The sequence below is a fragment of the Homarus americanus genome, unplaced genomic scaffold (assembly GCF_018991925.1).
Source record: "Homarus americanus isolate GMGI-L3 unplaced genomic scaffold, GMGI_Hamer_2.0 scaffold48088, whole genome shotgun sequence".
Taxonomy (NCBI): domain Eukaryota; kingdom Metazoa; phylum Arthropoda; class Malacostraca; order Decapoda; family Nephropidae; genus Homarus; species Homarus americanus.
This window is the reverse complement of record NW_024719965.1, coordinates 963,704-972,500: the sequence shown is the minus strand read 5'-3', so window position 1 is coordinate 972,500 and position 8,797 is coordinate 963,704. Positions and strand designations below refer to the sequence as shown.

Here is an 8,797-nt window from a genome sequence, read left to right as displayed (position 1 = left end):
CACAACGTAAAGTACTAAGATAGGTGAACAAAATTTCAACGTCGACTGCTACTCGGCAGGATACAATGACCCCCCCCCCCAAAAAAAAATCCAGATAACAACCTTCATAAAATATTAACCCCATCACCCAACACAACCACTATTACAACGGCTTCCGTTTGTTCAGTGTTTAAGAGCAGGAAAATTTTAACAATCACGATCCTTTTTGTGTCCCGGTGTTCTGGGAGAGGGACGTAAGTGTATTATTTGTCTCTCCTCGGGTTGTGGGTACTTCTCTGGGTACAATTTACATTAGCCATCAAAATCCATTGATGTATAAACATCACGTAAAGCAATTGAGATTATGGGCGCATTAGTTTCGTTTGTATACCGTTGTCATCATGAAAAACGCATTAATAACTAAGATTCTAACCCATAAAGAAGATCACATTGTTCCGCTGCCACTGGACTTTATGCTCGAGATTCTGAAGCTCTACTTCAAATGTTTTCACAAATGGTTGAGGAAGGACAAACCGTCAATAATTATTTTGCGTGCAATCTGAGTACCATTAAATTTCAACCTAGAACACAAACAATACTTGAGCATAATTAACTAAAGGTAGAAAATTTTCAAACAAAAAAACAAGCTACCAAGTATGGAAGAACGTCGACGTTAACACAACAATTTGCACATGCCATTGATGGCAAAAAATAAAATGTTTTCTTCAAAACAAATAAAATAAAATGTTTTCTTCAAAACAAATAAAATAAAATGTTTTCTTCAAAGCAAATAAAACAGCAAAGTCATAATGCCCAGTAGTCTAGCTGAGCACTGTACAGTACGAGCGGACGTCCAGGTCATCCCTCACCAGGCCTCAAAAGCTGCACCAACAAGCGGGCACCAAGCCGCCAGTGGTCTCCGGCGAAAACTCATTAATGACAGTGGTGGTGCTGGTGGGATACAAGGAAACGAGCCCCCCGCTGCTCCAGCTCGTTTTAATCTTTTGTTGCGTCAATCAGCACTGTTAATACCAAGCTGGACTAACTTATATTACTTTCTCGAGCAACAATATACGGTATGAACATTTTTAGTCGCACGTTTAGTCTTGATAAGATTATAACTTACTGTAATCTTTTTAATTGCAATTATATATATTTTTCACAATAAAGAGACACGTATTATATATAGAATAAAGTCTTATATTATTGCTGTAGATGCAATTTTATCATTACATGTGAAATGTTGTAAACACTAGGAAGGTCAAAAATAAATTCCCAACACTGGTTGCCATGTTAAGACCAAGTTTTAATTCGGCAATACATTGCGTAGGCGGTGGGTGGAGGTTGTGGTCCTGCATATTTAATCTGGAATAAGTGACGTCCAGGTTACGAATGAATATTTCCAAACTGAAATGCCAAAGCTAAAACTCTGCTACACTCCTTCTTATGAGAATTGTGAACTCTTGGAACAATCTGCCAATGTGTGTTGTGACGGCGCCGAGTGAGAGTTCATTCAAGACCAGGCTTGACCAACAAGTGCATGGCCAGTACTTGCCAACAGTGTGTGACAGAGATATGACCGATCGCCCAATCGGCTAACGAGCCGATTAGTGGCGAAGAGGATAAAAGTAAAAGTACTGTACTGTGTATATCCATTACATCTCGGCACCACCCTCTCACATACACTGGCAACATTCGTGCACCTCAGAACGTAAACACAAAATGTTGTCTGAGTTTGATTGGTCTTTCAAATGACTTCACTCAATCACTACCACACCACAGCTCAAGCAACACAAGTATATAAACCCCGCTAATCAAAGAAAGTGGCACACTGTCAGTGTGGCCTTCATGACTGGGTAATTAGTAATAGGTGTGAGTGATGGGAGTGCGCGCGCCCATTTCAAAACTATAAGGCTATTATTATAATTATTATATATATATATATATATATATATATATATATATATATATATATATATATATAGAGAGAGCTTGCGGGTGCGTGTATGACAGGGGTGAGCGAGGAAGTGCGTGATAAATGCAGCATCATGTATCTCCCACCAAGCAAGCTTCCTCTACCCCCCCCCCTGCACAGTCGACTGGCATCCACACAGCTTCTCACCTAAACAATTTGAAATTCAATATGTGCCTGTACACACAAGACGACCATATTAACACTTTATGCACTCCATGTATATTGGCACAGGTACAGTATTTATTTTATGCTTAACTTATATTTAAAGATATTTACTTCTCTCCTATCCTTAAATCTCTGGCGTTGTACAGTACAGTATATCAAATATTATAATTTAAATAATATATTAGATAAAATTATATTCAATCTAATCAGAAGAGCTTAACAAAACGATTGCGGCATTTGTCTCGGCCCCACAACATTCTTTTTAGAGAAGTCACAACAAAAGTGAACGCAATGCTTCCTTTTAAATCTGAGCCACCCCCTACACAGCTCCACATGTACAGCACTACCCCACACCACAAGACACCAGGTGTTCATGACTACATTGTACCATGTGGGTGGTGGTGGAGGCGGTGAGCTACGTGGAGTAACGGGTATATCCTAGCCCACCACCCACCCACCCCCCTACGGTGAGTCACACTGTCATCACCCTCCGCCCAGTCTAGAACCCAACCATCGTGCAGTGACGTCCACTCTGGCCTCCCTCAACAGCATCTGCACAACAATTTTGAAAATAATAATTAATACATACTTCATCCAAAGTTTAAACGAGTACACGTATTCAAATTGCAAAATGGCCTTTCGAAAAACTTTACCACAAATCTGGCTGCAGGTTAAGAACTTGTAGACACTACTACCAGCAAATCCTCCAAAACAAACGTGAAACAGTAATATATACAGTATGAACTTAGTTTATTGTGTTCTGGTTTACCTTGGCTAGTCGTTTTGTTTTTATTCCTATTTATCGTGACGCTGTATGTGTCCTTGAATACATGTGCCCTTGATAATGTAAAACTGACATCTGGTTCCTGAAAGGTTTAAACATACAAAACCAAACAATAGCACAAAGTGTAAGATACAATACGGTACTTGTTAACACGCCTTTAACCAACAATACTTCACCCCGACCTAAACATGTTGACGATGTTTCCTCAACACGACACAAACATGTTGAGTATGTTTCCTCAACATGACCCAAACATGTTGAGTATGTTTCTCCAACACGATATAAACATGTAATGATGAAGTTTATTAAAACGACAGACAGCCACCCCCCCCCCTCACCCCAGATTAAATAAAATCACACCAATTTCTTATTAACCTAAAAACATATAGCGGTAAAAAAACAAAACAATTCTCACTTCCTTTCAAATTATCATGCATTTAACTTGTTCTATAGGAAAACAAAGAAGCGTTTTTTATGACAAGCTTCCATGCTCCCTTACATCACCACGCGCGCAGCTGTAAGGTTTTACCTTGTTAACTCAATATCGCTCATTAGAGCCTTGTTCAACGCTCAAAGTTTTTTTTTTAACCACTACGAACGGGATATAAGTAGAATTAATGAACCCAGTATATTTATTCCAGAAAATGGCCTAAGTCGACACACCTTTATATAACCAACAAGTCCCCGACGCGAAACCTGACAGTTAGCTCTCCTTGGCTCCTGACTCAGCAGCAATTGGTCGCGGGAGGTGACATGAAGCATGGAAGACGGGGCGAGGAAGGTCCTTCTAGAACACCGAGGCTGGGGAGTACAGGGAAGGTGGTGCGCGTTGGTCGTGGTCAGGTAATGCTCATATCCACATTAATTCGAGTACTGTACATTACTGAAGTAGCTACCAAACATTTACTTAAGATTATGTTGTAAGAAATAATGTCGTGAGTAAACTATATTTTACTGTGGACTCGTTTCCCGTCAAGACAAGCTGGGTGTGCTAAGGACACGTACACACTATCAAAAAAGTACCTATGCACATTTCCCAGGAAACAATGTCACCACAGACGATGAATATTTCAAAATGCCATCTATCGATTGCTAGCGACATTTTTCGTTTTATCCATAGTATTATTATATGCGAACAATGTGTAGCGTGGATCATGGTGGTGGTTACGTTGCGGTATATTGCAGGAGTATTGATCATTTTAGGAAATCATCTGACCCAATGTGCACATATATTTTTGATCGTGTGTGCACAAGAGACCTCCGTTCCACACAGTTCTCCCACGTCCTGTGTCTCCTATGACTGCCTTATTCCACCAGCTCTCCCATGTCCTGTCTCCTATGGCATCTCATCCCACTAGCTCTCCCATGTCCTGTCTCCTCACACATCAGTCCAATAGTCCCTTAACAATGCGAGGCAGACGTCAACAAATTCCGGCTCACTAACTGCAAATGCAATAGGTGGTGGAAACAATGTACATGGTACGGTAGTCTCAAGATGGTGACGAAGAAATGTAGTGGTGATTACAACAAGAGAACGAGTGTACTCAGTATTCACAGCCACCTGCCTCACACACTCCCGTCATGCTTTACCCATCTAGCAGTTGTTAAGCGGTAACAAGCGAATTAGTGTTACCTTTACTTCTTAACTACAATGCTGAATCCTCGGAAACTTTGCTTTGGTTGCGAAATAAATGTATATACGACAGGAAACTGATTTAAGGACACACTAACAGGGACGACTTTACTGAAACACCAAATATCAATAGAGCTAGTCAGCAGTAAAGAACAAGGCAAGCAGTTGCAAGTACACTAACCAGCTTGGGCAAACAACCCTCAGACCTATTTCTACAAGGATCATGTATTCAGGAACAGCACAGGGAAACCACGAACTTATTAAATACTGCTGCAGTTATTTTATTTTCATATTCAACGAGATTAATAATAATTGCCCGCCATCATAGCCAATACTAACCAATGACGTTAGCTTTTCGGAAACAGTAGCGTATGGGCTCAATAAGCAGCAACACACTACGAAGCAATGGCTCATTAATATAAGTGTGGTAATTACATCCCTGGTGACGCAACAGCTTAGGTCAAATACAAACGAATTAAATCAAAAGCTTAGAAGGATAAAATCAAACAATGCAAAGCATAAAACATTAATATTTAGCATAGAACTTTCATATAAACCATTTATATGTTAAAAAATATCTCAACTCTTGTATAGACGGCCAGCTTCCTCCGCGAAGGAGGGCATCCTCTTACTTGTCTACCACGCTAAGACCCGTCTCCCTCCCGGCACTCGGAATGTGTAAAGCTTATTAAAAAAAAAAAAAAATCTGTGACACGGTCACGCCACGTGATAATGGTTCCTTTGTCACCAATTCGCATGCCGGATAAAATATAACAAGAAAAAAAGATACCGTACCAGTTTTTACATAATATGAGACGTTCCTAAAGTGCAATAACCTCGGACTCCCCAAAAACACAATAAAGTTTTGAAACCTGGTTTTCGGCCTAACGTCACCAACAATAAATAGAAAACGATGGTTTTGGTCTCATTTTGATGGTATAGGGAAAATTTCATAGAAAGTGGCTACACTTGCTCTAAAGGTAAAACTATGGAAACTATAACCCAGCTGCGTACCACACCATCAAATTTACAATACTGTACGTAATTATTTCATGAAAAATAAAAAACTGCCCAACTGCATGAAAGGTTTAGAAATAATGATGAAAAATGGCAGAACAAATTGATCAACACAATATTGATACTGGATTTTACACATGACAAATAAATAAAATTGTTAAGTACAAGCGCTTAAGATTAACTGTAGCTAACCTATTTTTCTGGAAGGGGAAGACTATTCTGGCACAATACAAAACGGAATTTCGGAACTATGGCGAGTCCGGGATTGTTGCTTGGAACACAAGCATAATGTGTTGTCTAATGGTAGACCCCCTGCTGCCATATGGCACCACAAAAATTGTGACCAAGTCCCAGGTTGCTGATCTGGTATCTGCCTCATTTACACACAATTGCAGGGTTTCAATTGTTGATCTTTGACAACACAACAACACGCATATATAATTTCTCACTATTGACATTTTTTATGGCTCTTTATTATCACTCTTATTGTTAGTATTTTTATTAATTTTATTATATTTTTGCCCACCAGACCTTGATGTGGGTCATAATGACAAGCTGTTCATTCGCTAGTTAGGACCCCTCCCCCAACTTTCCACCTCAGCAAAACCTGACCAAGTTACTCGGAAACTCTCGGTTCTGTATGCAATATTAATATTGACCACTAACAGTACAAAACTCCCACGAGGGTCAGTAACCCTCCACAACATGCGCCATATTTGACCCCTCTGCTCCTGACTGAACCAACGAATATTTATTACTCCTCTTTATGATTGACTTGAAATGACTCAATAGAGCGATAAACGACATCCCACACCGGTTTGTAAACTTTTCGTCGGAATTAAATTTTCCTAAGCAGCGTTAATATACTCTAGTTGCATCGATGAATGTACCAAGATGCTCTTTCAGTCTTACAGTTGGTGCCCCCTTACGAGTGAAAGTTTCCTGGACTCGCTACTGCATTTCCATACAAGTTGGGGAAAAAATAGAAGGGGGGGGGGGAGCAGATAGTGTGGCTGGAGGGATCTTACCAAACAATATCGCCCACGTGTACTTTAAAGTCTCAACTGTTACATACATCTTCACTTCCTATACATGAAAATCAAAACATGCTCAGTTCTATGGCGTTACCCCCATACACCACAAGCCTACCCTCCCATCAACACCGCCTCGCCACCCACGACCCAACTCCCAACCACTGTACCATCACCAATATTATTATAACAATAATAATAATTCACCTATTTCACCCCTCACCCCATCACCAAATACCACCCAATCCCAAACTAAACGTAGCTGAACAACCCAACGGGAACATTTACTGTACTGTACTATTTATATGAACTTGGGTCCCAGTGTACCCCCCCCCCCCGGATGGCTGCCTCATCTCACTCATGATACCGTCACAAGTGTCAGTTACCTCTGACCTGTCACCGACGGCCTCGTGAAGTCGAAGTTGACGTCCCGTGTGGCCTGTTCGTAATTTGTCTACGCTCGACACGGTACTTCAACACTTACCAGAAACCCCACAATAATCCAAGTTAATTTATCTAGCCAATCAATTTACTCCATATTCTAGTTAATTTGATCCGTACCTCAATCATAAATCACAGGTCAAACAATCAATCTGCTCTAACCTAGGTATTTAATACACAGGAGTAGATTTTAATTTACAACAGAGCCCAGTGGTCACTTCACACTAGCGCCCAATTTATTTACACCCAAACCCAGATACATCTAATTCATATTAAAGCAAACTTTAATTAAACTACAGCCTAATTTATTTACACCAAAACCGAATCTAATTAATAAATTAAACAGCCCAACTAATCTGTACAATACCAATCCAGTCAATTTATACCACAACCCAATTTATACAACAATCCAATAAATCTACTTTAAACCATAGCCGTTATTCTATACAACCCAATTAGCATAATCCCCATTATCATCAGTTTAACGCCCCCTCCTTTCATCAACATAAGTCCCAGTCAACCATTTACCCAAAAGTCTAGTAAACCCACTAAAAAAAATAAGATAAGCCCAGCGAGGTTGTGGAGACGTGTATAAGATTCAAAACTGAAGTTTTTCGTGTGTGTGTGTGTGTGTGTTTAAGCTTATTACACCTTCCGTTTGCTTTGTTAAATTGACTGACATTCAACACTCATTTATTCAACTACTGTTTACAATTTTAGCTGGTGCTTGTAAGCTATTTCCTAAAAATAAAAACAAGGAAGGTTCCCCAATCCTAACAAAGTTAAAACCATAAAAACCATGACATGACATAATCTAAGTAGTACTTCTGCTTGACACAAAGCTCTGAATATACTGCAAACACACACACACACGCTCGCGCACACAGCAGCCAGCCAACAGTCTTAGATCCTAGAAATCACATGACGTGCGCGGCAGTGACGTCATCACTAGTGCCTGCCCGGGAAACCTGCCTAAAATATGTCATGAGGCGCCGGTGTTCGCTTATCGAAATTCATTTTGTGAAGAACACATAGAAAGAAGCGGCGAGGAGGGCCAGGCAGAGGTGCTTGAGGGCGGGGTTGGCGCAGTTTGGTGCAGTCGAACGCCGCTACTGCGGACGTCAGTCACAGTCGGGTAAGGAGCCCGGTGCATCTTCTCTTACCTTGATCGATGATAGCCGGCCAAACCCCACCACCAGTATATGTTAAAGGTGTCCCCGTATCCGCAGGTGGATCACTTGCACCAGGAATAGGGGGAGAAATGGGTGAAGGTGGAGAGATCGGCTAGCGTGTAGGGGAAAGGGGGGGGGGGAGGGTGCGAGAACTTTTACCTTCGTATCCCTATGGCAGATAACACTGCTTGTCTAGGCTACTGTAGCGTTGGCACTGTACGTCTCCCTATGCCCGGGCCAACACCCACAAGCACAGCAACAGTGATAGTGTCTTTCCTTGTTTACTAACTGTGTACAGGAGCGGTCACAATGTAAACCTCACACCGCCTCAAACACACCAACGCAACTAACCTCGTCACTGGCCGCCGGCGTGCGCACTCTCCCTCCACCCCTCCCCCTCCTTCACCAGTTACCACTGCCAGTTGCACCATATCGTGTCATATTTACATAAAAAACCACAAATGGAAGCATTCCACAAATCTTCCAATTCTTCGAAATCTACCAACTTGTAAATATTTGTCATGTCAGATTACAAAGAGGCATCCCCTCCTTTCCTTAAATACTAAAACAGAATAGGCAACTCCAAAGTGGTGAGCTCTA

The 8,797-nt window shown here is 41.0% G+C and overlaps 1 protein-coding gene across 3 annotated transcripts in view; it reads right to left on the bottom strand.

The window, feature by feature from the left end:
* The window catches only part of LOC121860347 (ubiquitin-like modifier-activating enzyme 1), a 70,201-nt gene that overhangs the window by 49,113 nt on the left and 12,291 nt on the right, over window positions 1–8,797 (bottom strand). Inside the window, exon 1 of one of the 3 annotated variants that reach the window (XM_042357434.1) lies at window positions 8,357–8,542. The exons of the other annotated variants lie outside the window; for them this stretch is intronic. The gene's annotated coding sequence lies outside the window, so the exon portion shown is untranslated. Of the gene's footprint in view, window positions 1–8,356; window positions 8,543–8,797 lie in introns of those variants that run through there. 3 annotated transcript variants of the gene reach the window in all.